The sequence below is a fragment of the Aotus nancymaae genome, unplaced genomic scaffold, assembly GCF_030222135.1.
Source record: "Aotus nancymaae isolate 86718 unplaced genomic scaffold, 86718_ANA_hifiasm-v0.15.2.pri h1tg000092l, whole genome shotgun sequence".
In the NCBI taxonomy this organism is placed as follows: Eukaryota; Metazoa; Chordata; class Mammalia; order Primates; family Aotidae; genus Aotus; species Aotus nancymaae.
This window is the reverse complement of record NW_026988507.1, coordinates 10,022,367-10,045,781: the sequence shown is the minus strand read 5'-3', so window position 1 is coordinate 10,045,781 and position 23,415 is coordinate 10,022,367. Positions and strand designations below refer to the sequence as shown.

At 37.3% G+C, this 23,415-nt stretch overlaps 1 protein-coding gene and 1 pseudogene across 1 annotated transcript in view; both read right to left on the bottom strand.

Annotated features, from left to right (window-relative positions):
* SLC2A13 (solute carrier family 2 member 13) overlaps window positions 1-23,415 on the bottom strand; it is a 361,442-nt gene that overhangs the window by 314,831 nt on the left and 23,196 nt on the right. The gene's annotated exons all lie outside the window — the stretch shown is intronic.
* Window positions 8,345-23,415, bottom strand: part of LOC110568905 (large ribosomal subunit protein eL30-like) — a 35,567-nt pseudogene continuing 20,496 nt past the window's right edge.

Below are 23,415 nucleotides of genomic sequence, written 5' to 3'. Positions count from 1 at the left end.
TCCATCACGATCAAGTAGCCTTCATCCTGGGGATGCAAGGCTGGTTCAATACATGCAAGTCTATAAAGGTAATTCACCACATAAACAGAACCAAAGACAAAAACCACGATAATCTCAATAGATACAGAGAAGGCCGTTGACAAAATTCAACAGCCCTTTATGCTAAAAACTATCAATAAACTAGGCATTGATGGAACGTATCTCAAAATAATAAAAGCTGTCTACGACAAGCCCACAGCCAATATCATACTCAATGGGTAAAAACTGGAAGCATTCCCTTTGAAATCTGGCACTAGACAAGGATGCCCTCTCTCACCACTCCTATTCAATATAGTATTAGAAGTTCCAGCCAGAGCAATCAGGCAAGAAAACAAAATAAAGGGTACTCAATTAGGAAAAGAGGAAGTCAAATTGTCTCTATTTGCAGACGACATGATTGTATATCTAGAAGACCCCATTGTCTCAGCCCAAAATCTCCTGAAACTGATAAGCAACTTCAGCAAAGTCTCAGGATACAAAATCAACGTGCAAAAATCACAGGCATTCATATACACCAATAACAGACTTAAAGAGAGCCAAATCAAGAACGAACTGCCATTCACAATTGCTACAAAGAGAATAAAATACCTAGGAATACAACTAACAAGGAACGTAAAGGACCTCTTCAAGGAGAACTACAAACCACTGCTCAATGAAATAAGAGAGGACACAAACAGATGGAGAAACATTCCATGCTCAAGGTTAGGAAGAATCAATATTGTGAAAATGGCCATACTGCCCAAAGTAATTTATAGATTCAATGCTATCCCCATCAAGCTGCCAATGACCTTCCTCACAGAACTGGAAAAAACCACCTTAAACTTCATATGGAACCAAAAGAGAGACCGCATAGCCAAGTCAATTATAAGCAAGAAGAACAAAGCTGGAGCCATCACACTACCTGACTTCAAACTATACTACAAGGTACCATAATCAAAACAGCATGGTACTGGTACCAAAACAGAGATATAGATCAATGGAACAGAACAGAAGCCTCGGAGGCAACACCACACATCTACAACCATCTTATCTTTGACAAACCTGACAAAAACAAGCAATGGGGAAACGATTCCCTGTTTAATAAATGGTGTTGGGAAAACTGGTTAGCCATGTGCAGAAAGCAGAAACTGGACCCCTTCCTGACACCTTACATTAAAATTAACTCCAGATGGATTAAAGACTTAAACATAAGACCTAACACCATAAAAACCCTAGAAGAAAACCAAGGCAAAACCATTCAGGACATAAGCACAGGCAAGGAATTCATGACTGAAACACCAAAAGCATTGGCAACAAAAGCCAAAATAGACAAATGGGACCTAATCAAACTCCACAGCTTCTGCACGGCAAAAGAAACAGTCATTAGAGTGAACTGGCAACCAACAGAATGGGAAAAAATTTTTGCAATCTACCCAGATGGGTAATTCCAGGGCTAATATCCAGAATCTACAAAGAACTAAAACAGATTTACAAGAAAAAAAACAAACAAGCCCATTCAAAAGTGGGCAAACGATATGAACAGACACTTTACAAAAGAAGACATACATGAGGCCAACAAACATATGAAAAAATGTTCATCATCACCGGTCATTAGAGAAATGCAAATCAAAACTACACTGAGATAGCATCTCATGCCAGTTAGAATGGCAATCATGAAAAAATCTGGAGACAGATGCTGGAGAGGATGTGGAGAAATAGGAACACTTTTACACTGCTGGTGGGAGTGTAAATTAGTTCAACCATTGTGGAAGACAGTGTGGCGATTCCTCAAGGACCTAGAAATAGAAATTCCATTTGACCATTACTGGGTATATATCCAAAGGATTATAAGTCGTTCTACTATAAGGATACATGCACACGAATGTTCACTGCAGCACTGTTTACAATAGCAAAGACCTGGAACCAACCCAAATGCCCATCAATGATAGACTGGACAGGGAAAATATGGCACATATACACTATGGAATATTATGCAGCCATCAAAAACGATGAGTTTGCATCCTTTGTAGGGACATGGATGAACCTGGAAACCATCATTCTCAGCAAACTGACACAAGAACAGTAAATCAAACACCACATGTTCTCACGCATAGGCGGGTGTTGAACAATGAGAACACATGGGCACAGGGAGGGGAGCATCACACACTGGGATCTGTGGGGGGTACCTAGGGGAGGGACAGCGGGGGGTGGAGAGTTGGGGAGAGATAGCATGGGGAGAAATGCCAGATATAGGTGATGGGGAGGAAGGCAGCAAAACACATTGCCACATATGCACCTATGCAACAATCTTGCATGTTCTTCACATGTACCCCCAAACCTAAAATGCAATAAAATATATATTAAAAAATAAAATAAATTAAAATAAGGGTTTAGTATAAACATCCAAATTAAAGTTGTAGGAAAAAATTTTCCTAAAATCTTCAAGGGTAACACTAACAGTAATTATGCTCTAAATTAAGAGAAAAGTTCTTCCTTTTGAAAGACTGATTTACGTATCTTGCTTTATCTATATGAGAACTTGGTGATGGAAGAATAAGGAGTCATTATAGCTCACATTTTAAGTGACATTTACCAAAAAATTAATAGCAAGCTAGCCACTACAAATACCATTTTTTCGAGTATCTATTTTACAAGTTATTTTATATAGATAACCCTTCATTGATGCTTCTATAAGTACCATTCTTCCAATACCTATTTCACAGTTATTTTGTAAAGATACCCCTTCAGTAATGCCCCCAATCAACTTTTTATTTTATCCCAAGAAATGGGATAAATCCATAAATTTCAATAATTAAAAATCTCCCAGTGAAGTTTTTTTTGTCAGTTACTGATTATTTCACAACTTGTGACATTTCAGTTTTTAAGATAAAGGACAGACAGAAAAACCAGTTACAGGACTACTTTCTTTCACAAGGAGTGAAAGAAACTTTCACAAACCACATGCCTCAATATTTACTTGAAATCCAAATTAGTTTTTCCTTTGACAGACAGGAGAACAAGGAGATATTCCTGCCAACGATTCATTGAAGCATAATGTCTACATCTAAATTAGTTAAAAAACTGAAGGAAAAAAAAGCATCTGCTATGTCTCTATTCAAAATCACACAGCAACTGTGAAAGGCGTTTTATTCTTCCACTTCCAAGTCAGTGCATCAACACCCTTGCCCAGAAGGGTGCCAGCAACTACCACACTAATTGCAAAATTGCCATGGCAATGAAATGACAATAGCCATGCACGTTCATTTGGATGACCAAGCCAGAGCTATTTATAACTGGAGGAGTGACTCCAACAACAAAGTCATAGAGGACGGACTAATTAATTAAGGTGTGCAAGTCCAAAAATGTTAAAGACTTCATGTTTTATTCAGCTTACCCCAAAAAATGACTATAATTTCATTAACTTTTTACTTTTTAAAAAACCAAACATCAGTTAGTACACAAAATACATGAAACTTCAAATTATTTTTCTCCAGTGAATTTTGTATGAGAATTCTTCAGTACCAGTTATAAATATCATTCAAAATATAAAATATATGGCCAGGCACAGTGACTCATGCCTGTAATTCCAGTACTTTCAGGGGCCAAGGTAAGAGGACTGCTTGAAGCCAGGAGTTTGAGATCAGCCTCAGCAACACAGTCAGAAACCATCTGTACAAAAAAAAAATTGTTTTAATTAGCCAATTATGGTGGTGCACACCTGTGATCCCAGCTATTCAGGCAGCTGTGGCAGGAGGATCACTTGAGGCCACAAGTTCAAAGCTACAGTGAGCTATAATCACACCACTGTATTCCAGACTGGGTGACAGAGACAGCCCTGTCTCTAAAATATATATATTGTGTATACATATATATTAATATATATACACACAGATACATACATACACACACACCCCTAATCCATTTCTCACAAGAAAGTGGTCTTAAATTTTTAACATATAAGTTTCAAAAATAAATAGTAAACATCATTTTGATATATTTTAACATAAATAAAAATACCTAATGTGGAATAATTATTTACTGGTAAAAGAAGGAAGAAAAGAATAAAAATGACAACAATCTCTAAAAAAAACTAACAGAGTCCTGCAGTGCAGGGGAATTCTTTTTAGGATCAAGGGAACTTCATTCCAAGTAAGTGTCCCGCAGTGTTCTTCTGCCTTCTTAAAATTATCAAAATCGAAATCTATCCCAAGCGAGCTATATCTCACAGTAAAAGCTCAGTAGATTGATTTTCCACCATAACAAACAGAGCAAAATATTTCATCAAAATTGTTACTGTTTCCATCAAGGATGCTGTTCAAGGCTACCATAAACAACAGCAAAAAACACAATGAATCATTAGTTATAGTTCTAGAAATCCTTCAAAAACCTGTAACTGATGGTTAATTAATCAAACCTTATCAAATAAAAATTCAATGTAAAAATTAATTTCAAAGAAAAATTATTTTTCTCAAAACTGAATAATACTGACTAAAAGGAACATTTAAAAACTAAACATTGATATCCTTAAAATTAAGTGACGCAGCAAAACAATCCCAGTTTTTACTTCTAATTCATTCAGCAAATACTGTATGTACTGACACCAGTAAGTTATACTTAATCTTGAAAAGCTTAAAGTTTAGATACTAAAACATGAAGAGGTAGAGCAGAAATATTTAACTAAGATCAGAAAGCAAAATGAAAGTAACTCCAGTCCACAGAAGGCTACCTGAACAGGAATATCAACACGAAAATTAATTGCTGAGAGTACACAATAATTATAGATTGTTCTGGCTATGCTAATAACTTTCTCAAATCTCTCTGCTACCCTGTAAAATCTGCCCTTTTATACACTATTGTCACCAGGCATGGTGACTCACACCTATCTATAATCCCAACACTTTGGAAAGCAAGAGGATTGCCTGAGCTTAGGAGTTCCAGACCAGCCTGGGCAACATAATGAAACCTAATCTCTACAAAAAAAAAAAAAAAAAATTTTTTTAAAAATTAACTGGGCATGGTGGTGCATGCCTGTAGTCCTAGATACTCAGAAGGCTGAGGCAGGAGGATCACTTGAGCCCAGAGGTCGAGGTTGGAGTTAACTGTGATTGCACCACTGCACTCCAGCCTGGGCAACAGAGTGAGACCCTGTCTCAGACAGACAAACAAAAATTATCAGCTGTCATCTAAGACTCTATAAATGTTCTATATGGCTTGGACACCTTATAATTTTTGTACCACAACCTGAAGCTATCCAAAGATCCAATTATTTTCAGATGATACAAATATTCTATTGTGATATTTTATTATAAAATGTAACCACGATGGAGACAAAGTGAGTCAGGAGCCAAACAATAATTTCTTAAATACCTACCATAAGGCAGGTTTTAAATATGTGCTTTCTTTCAAAGTTTCACAACAGCACTTTAAAATAGGTATTGTTATGCCCATTTTACAACTAGCTGTAAAATCAGAAGCACGACAAAACACCCAAGGTTACACAGCCAGTAAATGGCAAGACTGTCTAATCCTAATATTCATGCTTATGTGGCTAAATAATCCCTCTAAAAGTATTTATACTTGACACACTTTTCAAAACGCTTTAGGAGAACAAACACACACAGTAAACGGAGCATCCTAATGGAGGAAACTAAATGTAGAGGTTTGAGATTAAATATTTATGAATTTAACTTTGAATCCCTGCAACCTAGCACTCTCTCCAGGTAAAGAGGTCAGCCAGAAAGCTGCAGGCCCTCATCTCATGATGTATAATGCAATGAGTGAAAGAACAAACTGTACTGAGTATACCATTCAGTTAAGGGCCCCAAAGCTAGCCATAAAACAAACCTACACATATTCCTGCTAGTTCTGCTTATCAAAAATATCACTATCCTAAAGGAAAACTGAGTAGCATGCATGTCTGGTCAGAGAAATAACATGTAATTCTAAAGAGAGGGATAAAGCATTAAAGACTATCAGCTCCTTCAGACTCTGCCTAATAAATATTCACTAGGAGATGATGCCCCACTATGTTCTAGAGGTAGAACTAAGACATAAATAAGCAATAAAAATCCATCACTTACTCAGAAAATGTTTAACAGATACCAGAATAAAATGTCATGCCTGTACATAAAATGTACAATACAAGGAACCTGTGATGTAGCTGGAGACAAAAACATACAATTAACAAAAATGTATAATTATGATGATACATAATTCAGTAAGTGTACTCCTATGGATAAGAAAGACTCATGAGTTCATAAGAGGGTTTGCTTTGGGTTTGTCAGGCAGTTCCACGAACTAAGTTTGCAAATTAAAATGAAGTAAGTTCATGAAAGGAAAATTAAGTCTTGATAAAAAAAAAAATCAGAGCAGCTGGGCGCAGTGGCTCACGCCTGTAATCCCAGCACTTTGGGAGGCCGAGGCGGGTGGATCACGAGGTCAAGAGATCGAGACCATCCTGGTCAACATGGTGAAACCCCGTCTCTACTAAAAATACAAAAAATTAGCTGGGCATGGTGGCGCGTGCCTGTAATCCCAGCTACTCAGGAGGCTGAAGCAGGAGAATTGCCTGAACCCAGGAGGCGGAGGTTGCGGTGAGCCGAGATCGCACCATTGCACTCCAGCATGGGTGACAAGAGTGAAACTCCGTCTCAAAAAAAAAAAAAAAAAAAATCAGAGCCACATAACTAACAAAAGCTAAGTCTCAAAGTAGACAAAAAGCTTTTTTTGTCTTAAATCATAAGATTTAAAAATCTTAAAAGACGGAGAGGGGCGGTGGCTCACGCCTGTAATCCCAGCACTTAGGGAGGCCAAGGCTGGTGGATCACGAGGTCAAAAGATCGAGATCATCCTGGCCAACATGGTGAAACCCCATCTCTACTAAAAATTACAAAAATTAGTGGGGTGTGGTGGCACGCGCCTGTAATCCCACCTACTCGGGAGGCTGAGGCAGGAGAATTGCTTGAACCTGGGAGGTTGAGGTGGCAGTGAACTGAGATCGCGCCACTGCACTCCAGCCTGGTGCCTGGCTACAGAGCGAAACTCTGTCTCAAAAAAAAAAAAAAAAATCTTAAAAGACTTAGTTTTACAATTTTTAGGGATATTAAACAAACTACAAGTAAATCATATATGTTATGTGGCATAGAGAGAGAACATGTTTGAATTCCAATAATGAACAATATTTGAGTTGTAGCTTTGCCACTTACACTTCATATGTAACCATAGGCAAATTACTTATCTCGTTTCCGGTGTCCAAAATTGTAAATCAGGAGTGATACCATGATTCGGTTAGCTAATGTATAGGATACATGAGGAAAGCGTAAGTGCTAGCTTACTACACAAATTTGTATTTAATAATTTATGTTATTATGTATGTATGTATGTATTTTTAAGCAATAGGGCCCTCTCCTGTGCTCGGGCTGGAGTACAGTGGTGCAATCACAACTCACTGCAGCCTTGAACCCCTGGGCTCAAGTGATCCTCCCACTTCAGCCTCCCGAGTAGCTAGGACTACAGTCACGTGCCACCGCACCTGGCTAATTTTTTTATTTTGGTAGAGAAGGGGTCTCACTTTGTTGCCATTGCTGTTGTTGGTACTGTATTTGTATCTAAGAACCATGTTTATTTGAAAGAACTTTACTCTTTAATAATGAGTGTATTATTTAAACACAGTAAACATGGTTAATGTTTCCAAATCCTTTTAAACCATTTTATCATTTACATAGACATGTTAATTCTATGAAATCAGTTTTAATTTCTAGTATCATTCTGCCATCTCCCTAAACATATAGCTTTCTACTTACTTTTTTTCATCATTCTACTAATACTATTACACATCTATTCACAACTGTAGAAACTACTTATTACACATCTATTCAGGACTACAGAAATATTAACGCACATACAACTGCATGTTTCTTCACTCTCCCCAAACTTTACATTACTTAAAGAATATTCAGCATAAAATCCAATTTTTCTATTTACTTTTTCTCTTCTTTCTTCTTCACTGTTTAATCTCATACACAGGTTGCTTTGGGGAAAACTGCTTACTCTTTTCTTCTTGTTAAACCCAGGGTCCCACTCTGACCCCCAGACTGGAGCATACTGATGCAATCTTGGCTCACTGCAGCCTGGACCTCCTAGACTCAAGAAATCCTCCTGCCTCAGCCTCTTGAGTAGCTGGGGTAGCAGGCAACCACTACCATGCCCAGCTATTTATTTTTTATTTATATATATATATATTTTTTTATTGCATTTTAGGCTTTCGGGTACATGTGAAGAACATGTAAGATGGTTGCGTAGGTACACACATGGCAGTGTGGTTTGCTGCCTTCCTCCCCACCACCTGCCTCTGGCATTTCTCCTCATGTTATCCCTCCCCAACTCCCCGGGGTCTCACTATGTTGCCCAGAGTGGTCTCCAATTTCTGGCCTCAAATGATCCTACCACCTCAGCATTCAAAAGTGCTGGGATTACAGGCGTGAACCTCTGGCAAATTTTACTAAAGAAAAATGATTTTGCATGGTTTACTTTTCACCAGTATCTTCTGGCATGCTTCTAAAGATATCAGAATAACCTGAATCAATGATCGCCAGTATGTACCGTCTGCGGTATTTTCCACATGCTGTGCCCAATTCAATATTATTACCACTGTAGTGATGAGCACCAGTTTGGGACATGGTTCAGTACCTATTGGGGATTTTCCCAACGCTGGGCCCTTGTTAGTGAGGATGATGAATTTTGCTTTTTCTTATCTAATCATCTTCAGAATCTGCTTGTACCTCAGCATGTACTTTCTCCACTTTTCCTAAGGAGTTGAACCCTAGAGCTGATCAACTCGAGTGACCTTTTCATTTTCTTTGCCACCTTCCTGGCTTAGGTGCCAGATGGCCCCCAACCAAGAACAGCCACCAAGATGGCCAGGGAATGAGAAAGCAAATTGTTCATTCTTATCATGATGAACAAATACTTTGTTTCACAAAAAAATTAACCTTCGGAATTATAAATTTTCCCATATGTTTAAAAATAACATACTCCACAAAAATGTTATCATAGACACAGCTGATAAATATAAAAGTAATTAACCTAATATGAGTTCTCTTGTTTTTTCTCATCCATTCACTGATGAGAGGCAAAAACAGCATGAATATACCCCAAAACAAATCATGATGAAAGAGCTAGACAGTGCTTGAATAATCAAGAGCTGAGCAGTGTCTTCTTATAAGAAATGTGGCCACTTGGTGAACAGCCATGTTTAGCAATCTCTAGACATAAACCCAGCAAAGGAAGATAGTCCTGAATACATTTTTGCATCTCATTTATACTTAGATAGTGGTTAACTATATACTTCACAATATAGTTATAAAAATAATGTATTAGGAGACTCTAGTATAATTTTGGAAATATTAGGTACTTAGTGTCTATCGAAGGGCAGGAGTGAGGAAAGGAAAAGAGAAATGGAAGGGAGAAAAAAATACAACGTATCTAAGATCTCACTCTTTCTGGTATTAATTTCCAGAAATAATACATTCAAAAAAACATGTATAGCTTAATGAAAGGAATTATGCATTATGCTTACTTATTAAATGTTTCCAAATAATCCTTTTAGTGGTATTCAGTAACAAATTTCTCTCTCTTTTGCATCCATTCAATAAAAAATTAATTGGGTCAAAACTATGTGCATCTTAAATACGTCAAGAAATACAAAGAAATTAAGTCAGAGAAAAAAGAAAAGTCTCCTGAACTACGGACTCCAGTATAGTAGCTGGCATTTCTGTAATAGTATCATTTATTATAATCCATTAGCAACTGCTAAATTACCAGCATCTACAGATGATATCTTGCTACCATGGAAATGCAGAATACATGAATTAATTAGGACTATGGTTGAAAAATAAAGGACAGAAGGGTGCGTAGTTTCTACAGAAAGCAGTTTCCTTCAATAGTTTATTATTATTATTATTATTATTCATCTAACAAATACCTCATGTTTTAAAATCTAATCATTTGGACTTAAGCTTTTTTTCAGACCACGTATCAGTTCAACATTACTTACTTGCTATGTCTTCTTAAATTCTGGATGTGATCAACAGGTTTCACATCAATACTGTGCACCACTAACGTTTTGCCGCTCATTATTTCTTACATACAATGACTTTAAGAGAGCTATCTGTCACTGTTGCAAAAACTATCAATTTCACACTATGTGCAATTTCTTATATGTTAATTATACTATAATAAAGCTGGGGTTTTGTGTTTTTTGTTTGTATATTTGTTTATTGTTGTTGTTGTTTTTGAGACGGAGTCCCTCTCTGTTGCCCAGGCTGGAGTACAGTGGCACAATCTCGGCTCCTTTACTTAAGAGTAGTTTATAAACAAATTCCTGATGGAGGTTTCCAAATATCAGTTATTGTAAATGAATGCAATAACAATATTCCCTCAGAAAGGCATAGAGAGAATATGATGTAACTTAATTTGTCATATTATTATTAGTTTGACAAAAGGTATTATTAGAAGGCCAATTAATTTGTATAAAATCCCTGGCAGGAAAATAAAAAACAAAAAACAAACCACAAACTCAAAGACTTATCAAAGTGTCTCTGACGAGACGGGTAAAGAGTGCCCTGACAAACCAGTGAAAAGTTCTGCTTGATTTGGTAGATTTCCCTATATATTGGAAAGAAACCAAAAGAACATGAATAATTATCAGCCACCAACTACACTGTACTAGGAATGCAAATAACTGCTTTGTTCTGATTACAAGGTCACCAAACTACGTTCCATAAAGGTGTCAGATCCTTCTTCTGTAAGAAGAGATAGAACAAAAAAAATCCCAAAACACTGACCAGCTAAAACGGCATTTCAATTCGCTTGGTACTTCTCCTTACTTTACAAAAAGGATTCTGGTCCTTTCTCAGTCTATTTTAGGTTGGGTTAATGGAAATAATCAGTCCTATCCCCAATCAACTCAATAAGAACTAAAAAGAAAATAATCATCTTTGTAGACCAGAAAAATGGAAGGCCAGAACCTGGGCTTGGGTGACACCAAAGTAATGCCATCCAACAAGATCCTGTTTGAACAGCCATTTTACATCTTCCCTTAAATATCAATCTCTATTCAAAATATTTTTCCTTCAGTTGTGACCATCATAGTTACTTCCCTTCACCTCTGGACATCCTTTAACATTTCTTTATTTTAGCATTTTCTTATTCCTAACCACAAAATAATAGAATCTGGAGTTTTTGTCAAAGCACTTCCACGTCATTATCTCATTTCATTCTTAGGGCCATTTTCTGAAATGAGCAGGACAAATACCAGTGCATATTTATAAAAAGGAAAAGACAACCCAACAGGCTCCACGCAGGGATTTCAAAGTATGGATTAGGGCAGTGGTTCTAAGATATGGCCCCCTGAACCCTCCTACCTAGGGATTACTGGCACCAACAGCACACATTTACTAGTCACAACCACCAGCAGGAGTTTTGCTACTGGTACTTAGTGGATACAGGCCAGGGATGCTGCTAAGCATCTTACAAAGTCCATTTTTGGGCACTCTGTCTCACTGATCTACACGTCTATTCTTTCACCGCAATATCTTGATTACTGTTGTTTTTTAGTCATTCTTTTTATTTTACTATTATTTTTTAAGAGATAAGGTATTGTTCTGTTGCCCAGGCTGGTCTCAAACTTCTATTGATATGATGTGATTATTTAGTCTGTTGATGTGATGAATATCAATTTTGAAAAGTTGAGTAAGTCTTGCATACTTGGGACAAACCCCACTTGATTTTGGTGTTTAAGTCTTTCTGTGTAGTGTTGAATTCAATTTTATGATACTTTGTTGATGATATCTACATCTATGTACCTGAGAGATACTGGTCTAGAGTTTTCTTGTAACACCTTTGTCTGGTTTTGGTATTAATACTGGCTTCATAAAATGAGTTAGAAAGTATTCCCTCTCTCTCCGTCTTCTGAAGGAAACTCTAAACAATTGGTACAGTTTCTTTCTTAAATCTTTGGTAGAATTCACTTGTGAACCCATATGAGCCTGGTGCTTTCAGTTTTAGAAGGTTAATTATTAATTAAATTTCTTTGATAATTGTAGAGTTAGTCAGACTGTCTATTTCTTCTTGAGTGAGAGTTGGTATACTCTTTCAGGGAATTGGTCCATTTCAGCCAAGTTATGCAGCTTGTAGGGATAGAGTTATTCATAGTATTCCTTCATCACTTTTTAATGTCCATGGAACCTGTAATGCTGTCACCTCTTTGATATCAGATATTCATAATTTATGTAGTCTTTTTTTTCTTAGCCTGGCTAAAGCCCTGTTTATTCTACCTTTTCAAATAACCAGTTCTTTGTTTTGTTGATTTTCTCTATCAATTTCCTGTTTTCAATATCATTTCCACTCCAATATTTACTATTTCTTATCTTCTGCTTACCCTTTTCTTGTCTCCTAAGGTGAAAGCTTAGAAGACTGACTAGCACTTTCTCCTTGTCTAATAAATATATCAAACACTATAATTTTAGAAGCACTGCTTTCAGTGAATTCCACAAATTTTCATTTTTCACTTTCATTTAGCTCAAACTTTTTTGTTTTTTTTTTTGAGATTTCATGGCTTGTGTTATTGTTTTTTTTTTTTTTTTTTTTTGAGATTTCACGGCTTGTGTTATTTAGAAGTGTGTTATTTAAACTGCAAGCATTTTGGAATTATCCAGCTATCTTTCTGCTGTTGATTTTGTTTAATTCCATCATGGTCTAAGGATAATTATTATATGATTGTATTATTTTTAAATTGTTAAGGTGTGTTTCATGATTCAGAATGTGTTCTACATTGGTGAGTGTTCCATCTGAGCTACGGAAGAATGTGTATTCTCTTGTTGGATGACGTAGTCTGCAAATATCATTTATACCCAGTTGAGTATTGGTGTTGTTCAGTTCAACAATGTCTTTACTGATTTTCTGCCTGCTAAATGTGGCCATTTCTAATAGAGGGGTAATGAAGTCTCCAACCACAATAGCGATTCATCTATTTTTCCTCACAGTTCTACCAGTATTTGCATTTGAGAATTTGGTCACTCTGTTATTAGACACATAAGGTAAATTGGAACACTTTTACCATTACAAAACACACCTCTCTTTATCCCTGATAACTTTACTTGCTCTGAAATCTGCTGTTTGGAATTAATATAGCTAATTCCATTTTCTTCCGATAAATGTTAGCATGGTATGTCTTTCCCATGCTTTTAATCTATATGTACTTATATTTAGAGAGTCTCATGTAGACAACAATATATTTGGGTCTTGTTTTTTCATGCACTCCCACAATCTGTCTTTTAATTGGTACATTTAGACCACTGACATTTGAACTGATTACTGATAGTTAGATCAAAGTCTACCATATTTGTTATTTTCTATTTTCTTATTTTTGTCATCCACTCTTTTTCTTCCTTGTGTGGATTTAGTTGAGCATTTTATGTGATTCTGTATTTCTGTATTCGCTTCCTTTTTTTTTTTTTTTTTTTTGAGACACAGTCTACCTCTGTTGCCAGGCTGGAGTGTAGTGGCACGATCTCGGCTCACTGCAACCTCTGCCTCCCGGGTTCAAGCAATTCTCCCGCCTCAGCCTCCTGACCATCTGGGACTATAGGCGCACACAACCATGCCCAGCTAATTTTTGTTTTTTTTAGTAGAGATGGGGTTTCAACATGTTGACCAGGATGGTCTAGATCTCTTGACCTCATGATCTGCCCACCTTGGTCTTCCAAGTGCTGAGATTACAGGCATAAGCCACCACGCCCAGCTTTCTCTCCTTTCTTACCACATCAGTTATACTATTTTCATTACTTTTTCTTTGTGCTGGCCCTAGAGTTTGCAATATACATCTACAACTAATTCAGGTCCACTTTCAAGTGCCACTATATTATTTCATGTGTAGTATGAATACCTTATAATAGCAAAACAATGCTAATTCCTTCCGTCCCTTGTATAATTTGTGTCATGCATTTCACATGTAAATAAGCATACACATATACACACATGCACACACAAGCACATATACACACAAGAAAGAATCTCTGAGCTTGAGGACATATTCAATAGAAACCTCCAAAACTGAAAATCAAGGAGAAAAAAAATGGGGGCTAAACAAACCATGGATATATGTGCTTAAGTATAAACCAGTATATATATAGACAAGCACACATCATCAAAGGCATTATTGCTATTACTTTCAATAAACTGTTGTCTCAGATCAATGATTAATTTAAAAAATGAAAGTTTTACTTTCATTTATTTCTCTCCAATGATTTCTTATGTAGATCTGAGTTTCTGACTTATTATCATTTTTTACATTTCTTGCATGGCAGGTCTACTGGCCACAAATTTCCTTTGTTTAAGCAAATTTCTATTTATCCTTCAGTTTTGTTGGAAATATTTAACAGTGTACAAAACCCTAGATTGGTAGGGCTTTATTCCCTCAACACTTTAAATATTTCACTCCACTCTCTTGTTAGCACAAGGCATTCTTATCTTTGCTCTTCTATAGATAAGGTGTTTCTTTCTCTCTCTGGCTTCTTTCAGGATTTTCACCTTTGATTTTCCTGTAGTTTAAAAGTGACATGACTTCACGTAGATATTCTGCAATTTATCCTGCTTTGTCATCTAGGAACTTCTGGGATCTGTGGTTGGGCTGGGAAATTCTGTCATTGCTTCAAATATTTCTTCTTTTCCTTTCTCTCTTCCTGATATTTCTTTCACATATTATGTTACACCTTTTGTAGTTCTCTCAAGGTTCTGATATTCTGTTATGTTTTCCCCCAGTATTTTTTCACTTTGCTTTTCAGTTTTGGAGGATTATTTTAAAGACACGCCCAAGCTTGGACATTCTTTCTTTAGTCTACTAAAGTCTATCAAAGGCATTCTTTTTTTTTTTTTTTTGAGTCAGAATCTTGCTCTGTCAGCCAGGCTGGAGGACAGGGGTGTGATCGCAGCTCACAACAGACTCCAAATCCTGAGCCCAAGGGATCTTCCCACCTCAGCCTCCCAAGTAGATGGGACTAGAGGCATGCACCACTATGTCCAGCTATTTTTTAAAAAATTTTTGTAGAGCTGCAATCTGACTATGTTGCCTAGGATGGTCTCAAACTCCTGGCCTCAAGTGATCCTCCTGCCTCAGCTTCCCATAGCATTGGGATACCCAGCTCAACATTCTTCATTTATGGTATAGTGTTTTTGATCTCTAGCATTTCTTTTACTGAATTCTTAGAATTCTCATCTCTCTGCTTACATTATCCATGTCTCCTTGCAAGCTATTTTATCCATTAGCGCCTTTAGCTTATTAAAGTTGTTTTCAATTCCCAATCTGAGGATTCCAGTACCCCTGACATGTCTGATTTTGATTCTGATACTTGCTTTGTCTCTTCCTTCAGCCCATTTTTCCCCTTTAGTATATTTTCTAATTTTTTTCTTGATAGCCAGACATGACACACTGGTTAAAGGAAACTGACATAAATACATCATCAGTAATAAAGTGGTAAGGTGTGGGGGCAGGGGAAACATTCTACAGTGTTATGATTAGGTCTCAGTCTTCAGTGAACTTCACAAGTGCTTCTCAGTTCTCTTCTCTCTTAGTTGGAACAGAATGGCTAGAGAGTACAGGAGCTTACTAATCCCCTTTCCTCAAATAAAAGGCTAGAGAGAAGTAGAATTGGGTGTTTTTGCTTACCCACGGCCACCTACGCTGTGTTTAACTAATTTTTGGGGGGTCAAACCTCATTTTAAAACAAAACAAAACAGAGTACTCTCGTATACATCAAAATTGCTCTGTTTCCCCTCCTTGTGCCAGAAGCAAAGGGAATTTTTCTCTAATATTCACTGTGAAAACCTGATAGAGCACCAATAGGTGAAATTTGTAAGAGCTGAAGACCACTCCACCCGCTTCTGCTGACTAGGTCCTCCTGGAGTCTTTAAAATCTAAGATTCATCCACGGTGAATCTCCAGCAATTTGTCAACTACAACGCCGGTTTTCCCATACAAGCAATGGTTCCCATGGAAGACTTTGTTCATTGGTTACCACTCAAGTAAATTATGATTAGCTGCATCTACCTGTCTCTCCAGTTTTGGAGGCAGTGGTTTGCCCTATGACCTCACTTCTCTTTAGGTCCAAGAAGAACTGCTGATTTTTCAATTTGTTCCATTTTTAACCTGTTAGAACAGACTGGTGACTACAAGCTCCTGACATGCCCAACCCTTTCATTATCAGAAATTTGATTATAATATATCTGGGCATGACTTTCTTTGAAATAATACCATTTCAAGTTTGCTGAGTTTCTTGAATCTGTAAGTTTATACCTTTCACCAAGTTTGGAGACTTTTCAGGCATTATTTCTTCACATATTTTTTTCTTCAGATATTTTTCCTCTTCTGGGATTATGCTGACACAAATGTTAGAAACCCAAATATTGCCCTACAAGTCCCTAAAGAGTTGGTTCATTTTTTTCCCCATATTTCCTCTTATTTTAGGTAACTTCTATTGTTTGAACTATTTCTATTGCTCTATCTTAAGTTTACTCACTTTTTTCATCTCCCTCTGCTATTAAATCAATCCATTTTCTACTTGATTCCTTTATTGGAGTACCTATTTTTCTGTTAAGAACTTCTATCTTTGCTTTCATTTCAAGTATATTCACCTTTATCTTTTGGATCACAGCTATCAAAGCCAATTTAAAGTCTTTGATAAATCCATCATGTGGGTCATCTTGTAGGCAGCACCTGTTGTCTTTTCCGTTAGTAACTTGTCAGATTTCCCTGACTCTCTATATGTTAAGTGCCTTTGCATTATATTCTGAACATGTTGGATATTATGTTGTTAGTCATTGGGTCCTGTTAAAAATATTTTCTTAAATGTGCAGGTTTGTTACATGGGTAAATTGCATGTCACTGGAGTTTGGTGTACAAATTATTTTCTCTCCCAGGTAGTGAGCATAGTATCTGATAGGTAGTTTTTTGATCCTCACCCTCCTCCCAATCTCCACCCCCAAGTAAGCCCAAGTGTCCACTGTTCCTCTTTGTGTCCATGAGTAGGCAAATGTTCAACTCTCGCTTATTAAGTGTGAACATTAATTATCTGATTTTCTGTTCCTGCATTAATTCACATAGGATAAAGTTACAAGCAGCATTCATGTTGCTGCAAAGGACATGATCTCATTGTTTTTTACAGCTGTGTAGGATTCCATGGTGTATATGTAATACATTTTTTTTTTTTTTTTTTTTTTGAGACGGAGTTTCACTCTTGTTACCCAGTTGAAGTGCAATGGCACGATCTCGGCTCACTGCAACCTCCGCCTCCCGGGTTCAGGCAATTCTCCTGCCTCAGCCTCCTGAGTAGCTGGGATTAGAGGCATGCGCCACCATGCCCAGCTAACTCTTTTTTGTATTTTTAGTAGAGATGGGGTTTCACCATGTTGACCAGGATGGTCTCGATCTCTTGACCTCGTGATCCACCCGCCTCAGCCTCCCAAAGTGTTGGGATTACAGGCATGAGCCACCGCGCCCGGCCCAATACATTTTCTTTATCCAGTCCACCATTGTTAAACATCTAGGATGATTCCATGTCTTTGCTATTGTGAACAGTGCCATGATGAACATGTTTGCATATGTCTTTATGGTAGAATAATTTATATTTCTTTGGGTGTATACCCAGTAATGGGATCACTTGATCGAATGGTAGTTGTTTTACATTCTTTGAGAAATCACCACAATGCTTTCCACTGTGGTTGAACTAATTTATGTTACCACCAGCACTGTGTGTTTCCTTTTCTCCACAGTCTCTCCACATGTTATTTTTTTAACTTTTCAATAATAGTCATTCTGACTGCTGTGAGATACTATCTCATTGTGGTTTTGATCTGCATTTCTTTAATGATTAGCAATGTTGAGCATTTTTTCATATTCTTGTTGGTTATATGTCTTCTTTTAAAAAGTGTCTGTTCATGTCCTTTGCCCGTTTTTTAACTGGGACTGCTTGTTTTTTGCTTCTTGATTTAAGTTCCTTACAGATTCTGGATATTAAATCTTTGTTAGATCATGGTCTGCAAATATTTTCCCCCCTTTTGAAGGTGGCCTGTTTACTTGCACTAGTTTCTTTTGCTATGTAGAAGCTCTTTAGTTTAACTAGATTCCATTTTTCAATTTTTTTTTGCTGTTGTTGCAATTGCTTTTGGAGGCTTCATCATGGAATCTTTGCCAAGGCCTATGTCTAGAATGGTATCTCCTAGGTTCCCTTCTAGGCTTTTTATAGTTTTAGGTTTTAAGCCTTCGGTCAATTCCATCTTGAGTTGATTTTTGTATATGAAGAAAGGAAGAGGTCCAGTTGCAAAATTCTGTATGTGGCTAACCAGCTATTCAAACACCGTTTATTAAATAAGGAATTCTTTCCCCATTGCTTGTTATTGTTGACTTTGTCAAAGATCAGATGGCTGTCAGTGTACAGCTTTATTTCTGGGTTCTCTAACCTGTTCCACTACTCTATATGTCTATCTTTGTACCAGTATCATGCTGTTTTGGTTACTGTAGCCAAGTGGTATACTTTGAAGTTGGTAGGGTGACGTCTCTGGCTTTGTTCTTTTTACTTAGGATCATTTTGGCTGTGTAGTCTCTTTTTTGGTTGCATATTAATTTTAGAATTTTTTCTAATTCTATGAAAAATTATGTAATTTGATAGAAATAGCATTGACTCTGTAAACTGCATTGGACAGTAAGACCATTTTAACAATATTAACTTTTCCTATCAATGAACATGGAATGTTTTTCCATTTGTTTGTGTTCTTTTCAACTTCCTTTAGCAATGTGTGGTAATTCTCACTGTACACATATTTCACTTTCCTGTATAGCTGTATTCCTACGGTATTTTATTATTTGTGTGGCTTTTGTGAATAAGATTGCATTTTTGATTTGGCTCTTAGCTTCAACATTATTGATGTATAGAAATGCTACTGATATTTGTAGATTGATTTTGTATCCTAAAACTTTACTGAAGTTATTACTTCTAGAAGCCTTTGGAGAGAGAGTATGGGATTTTCTAACTATAGAATTGTATCATCTGCAAACAGATATGGTTTGACTTCCTCTCTTGCTATCTGGATGACTTTTACTACTTTCTCTTGCATGATTGCTCTGGCCAAGACATCTAGTACTATGTTGAATAGGAGTGGTGAGATTGGAATCCTTGTCTTGTTCTGGTTCTCAAGAATGATTCCAGGTTTTGTCCATTTGGTATAATGTTGGCTGTGGGTCTGTCATGAATGGCTCCTATTATTTTGAGGTTTGTTCCTTCAATGCCTTGTTTGTGGAGGGTTTTTTACATGAAGGAATTTTGTTGAAAGCCTTTCTGTGTCAGTAGAGATCATCATATGGTTTTCAGTTTTGTTTATGTGATAAATCACACAGATTTCCATATATTGAACCAACCTTGCATCCCAGGAATAAAGCCTATTTTGTGGTGGATTAGCTTTTCGATGTTCTGCTTAATTCAGTTTGCTAGTGTTTGTTAAGGCTCTTTGTAACTATGTTCATCAGGGATATTAGCCAGAAGTTTTCATGTTTTGGTATTAGAATGATCTGGCCTCATAGAATGAGTTAGAGAAAAGTCCCTCTTACTCAATATTTTCTGTAAGTTTCAATAGGATTGGTACCAGCTTTTCTTTATACATCTGGTCCAGCGCTTTTGCTGGTTGGTAGATTTTTTATTACTGATTCAATTTCAAAACTCATTATTGATGTGTTCAGGTATTCCACTTCTTCCTGGTTTGATCTTGAAAGGTTTTACGTTTCCAGGAATTTATCTATTTTCTCTAGGTTTTCTAGTTTGTGTGCATAGAGGTATTTGTAATAGTCTCTGAGGGGTTTTTGTTTTTTGTATTTCTATGGGGTTGGTGGTAATGTCACCTTTGTCATTGCTAATTGTGTTTATTAGGATCTTTTTACTAGTCCAGCTAAAGCTAATAGTCTCTCAATCTTACGCATTCTTTCAAAAAACCAACTTTTGGTTTCACCAATCTTTTATATGAATTTTGATCTGTCAATTTTTGTTCAGTTCAGCTAGGAATTTCATTATTTCTTTTGCTAGCTTTAGAGCTGGTTCATTCTTGTTTTTCTAGTTTCTCTACGCGTGATGCTGGGTTGTTAATTTGAGATGTTTCTAACTCAACATAAGCATTTAGCACTATAAACTTTCCTCTTAACACTGCTTTAGCTGCATCTCAAAGATTCAGGTGAGTTCTATCTCTGTTTCCATTCATTTCAAAGAATTTACTGATTTCTGCCTTAATTTCATTCTAACCAAAAGTCATTCAGGGGCAGGTTGTTTAATTTCCAAGTAATTGTATGATCTGAGGAGACCTTCTTGGTATCGATTTCTATTTCTATTGCACTATGGTCTGAAAGTCTGGTTAGTAGGATTCTGTGGGTTTTTTTCTAATTTGTTGAGAATTGCATTATGGTCAATTGTAGAGTATGTGCCATGTGCAGGTGAGAATAATATATATTCTCTTGTTGTTGGGTGGCGTATCATGTAGATGTCTGTTAGATCCATGTGGTTAAATGTCAAGTTTAGGTCCCAAATATGTTACTCTCCTGCCTCAATGATCTAACACTGTCGGTGACATGTTGAAGACTCCCACTATTATTGTGTGATTATCTAGGTCTCTTCATAGGTCTCTTAAGAACATGTTTTATTGCTTTGGGCATGCCAGTGTTGGGTGCATATATATTTATGAAAGTCTTCTTATATAATTGAACCCTTTATTATTATCTACTGCCCTTCTTTGTCCTTTTTATTCATTTACTTTTAGATGGAGTCTCACTCTGTGTCACCCTGCTGGAGTGCAGTAGCACAGTCTCAGCTCACTACAACCTCCACCTCCCAGGTTCAAGTGATTCTCATGCCTCAGCCTCCCAAGTACCTGGGACTACAGCTGTGCACCACCACACCTAGCTAATTTTTGTATTCATAGTAGAGACAGGGTTTCACTATGTTGGCCAGGCTGCTCTTGAACTCCTGACCTCAGGTGATCTGCCCACCTCAGCCTCTCAAAGTGCTGGAATTAATGGCATGAGCCACTGCAGCTTGGCTCTTTGTCCTTTTTGACCATTGATAATTTAAGGTCTGTTTTTTTCTGAAATAAAAATAGCAACTCCTGCTCTCTTTTATTTTGTTTGCTTGATAGATCTTTCTCCATCCCTTCACTTTGAGCCTATGAGTGGCTGTGCATTTAAGATGGGTCTTTTGAAGGCAGCATACAGTTGGGACTTCTTCATGACTTGTCACTTCGTGCCTTCAAAGTGGGCATTTATCCTGTTTATGTTCAAGACATTTTTGTTTTGTTTTGTTTTTAAGAGGGGGCCTCACTCTGTCACCCAGACTGGAGTGTAGTGGTGCAATCTCAGCTCACTGCAACCTCTACCTCCCAGGTTCAAGTGATTCTCCTGCCTCAGCCTCTGGAGTAGCTGGGATTACAAGCATGCACCACCATGCCTGGCGAATTTTTTTGCATTTTTGGTAGAGACACAGTTTCACCATGTTGGTGAGGCTAGTCTCAAACTCCTAACCTCAGGTGATCCACCCGCCTCAGCCTCCTAAAGTTCTGGGATTACAGGCATAAGCCACTGCACCCAACCCTGTTTATGCTGAAGGTTAATATTGCTATAAGATTTTATCCTTTCATCATGTTGTTAGAGGGTTGTTATGTAGACTTGATTATATAGTTGCTTTATAGTGTCAGTGGGCTATGTACTTAAGCATGTTTTTGTAGTGGCAGACAATAGTCTTTCATTTCCATTTTGAGCACTCACTTAAGCATGTCTTGTAAGGCAGGTGTGGTGGTAATAAATTCCCTTAGTGTTTGCTAGTCCCAAGAAAATTTCATTTATCCTTTTTTTATGAAGCATAGTTTGGCTGGAAATGGAATTCTTGGTTGAAATTTCTTTTCTTTAAGGTTGCTGACTATAACCCCCTGCCCTAATCTCTTCTGGCTTGTAAGATTTCTACTGAAAGGTCTGCTGTTAGCCTAATGAGGTTCCCTTTGTATATGACCTGACCCTTCTCTCTAATCTGCCTTTAATATTTTTTCTTTCACATTGTCCTTGGAGAATCTGATAATTATGTATTTTCAAGATGGTCATCGTGTATAGTATATTGCTGAGGTTCAGGGAATTTAGTGAATTTGCATATTGACCTTTCTAGTGAGGTTGGGAAAATTTTCCTGGACAATATCCACAAAAACGTTTTCCTAGTTGCTTGCGCTCTCTCCCCCTTTTCCTTGAATGTCAATATGTTGTAGGTTTGGTCTCTTCACATACTCCCTTATTTCCCAGATGTTTTGTTCATTTTTAAATTTTTTCTTTATTTTGTCCAACTGAGTTGATTCAAAGAACTGGTCTTCAGGCAATGAGATTCTTTCCTAAGCTTGGTCTATTCTGCTTTAATACTTTTGACTGTATTATAAAATTCTTGTAGATTTTCAGCTCTAGAAGAACAATTTGTTTTTTTCTTAAAATGGCTATTTCATCTTACAGCTTCTGTGTCATTTTAATGAAATCCTTAGATTCCCTGGATTCAGTTTCAACTTTCTCAATCTCGATGACCTTATTTGCCATCTAGATTCTGTATTCTATGTCTATCATTTCAGTGATTTCAATCAAGAACCCTTGCTGTGGAGCTCATGTGGTCATCTGGAGGTAAGATGACTCTCTCTGGCTTTTTGAATTGCCAGAGTTTGCACTGGTTCTTTCTCATCTGTGTGTGCTGATGTTTCTTTAATCTTTAAAGTTGCTGTCCTTTGGATGGGGCTTTTTGCTTTCATATTCTTTGATGCCCTTGAGGGTTTAACAGTGGTCTAAGTTGTGTTAAATTGATTGGCTTTATGTCTGGATGACTACAGGGGGCCAAGGCTCAGCTTAGCATTCCTAGGCTGTGTGCTCTAACCCTGGGGGCCTGGGACCAGGCCCACAGCCTTTTTTCTCTGGCCCCTTGAGGTTAAGCTCCTGCTTTGCTGAAAGGGACGAGGTGTTCCCAGTCTGCCGGTAACACTCCAATGGGGTGTGCCAGCAAAAGGGCTTTGACAAGGCAGTCGGGGTCCCTGCACGTGTGTGTACCAGTGGCAGGGTGGCAGTGAGGTCAGCATGCACACATGGTGTTCACTGAGCAATCCTGTAACTCAGTCCTCCAAAGGTAAAAGCCAGGAGATTAAGAAAGATGATACAAATACTAAATTCAGACATACCAGTTGGTCTTCAAATTTTGACTTCCCTATCCAATCTGCCCACTTACTTTTCAGAAGCCTCAGTTGCATTTTGCATTACTTCCAGAGTTTTTGGTTGTAATCATTTGCACCCACCAG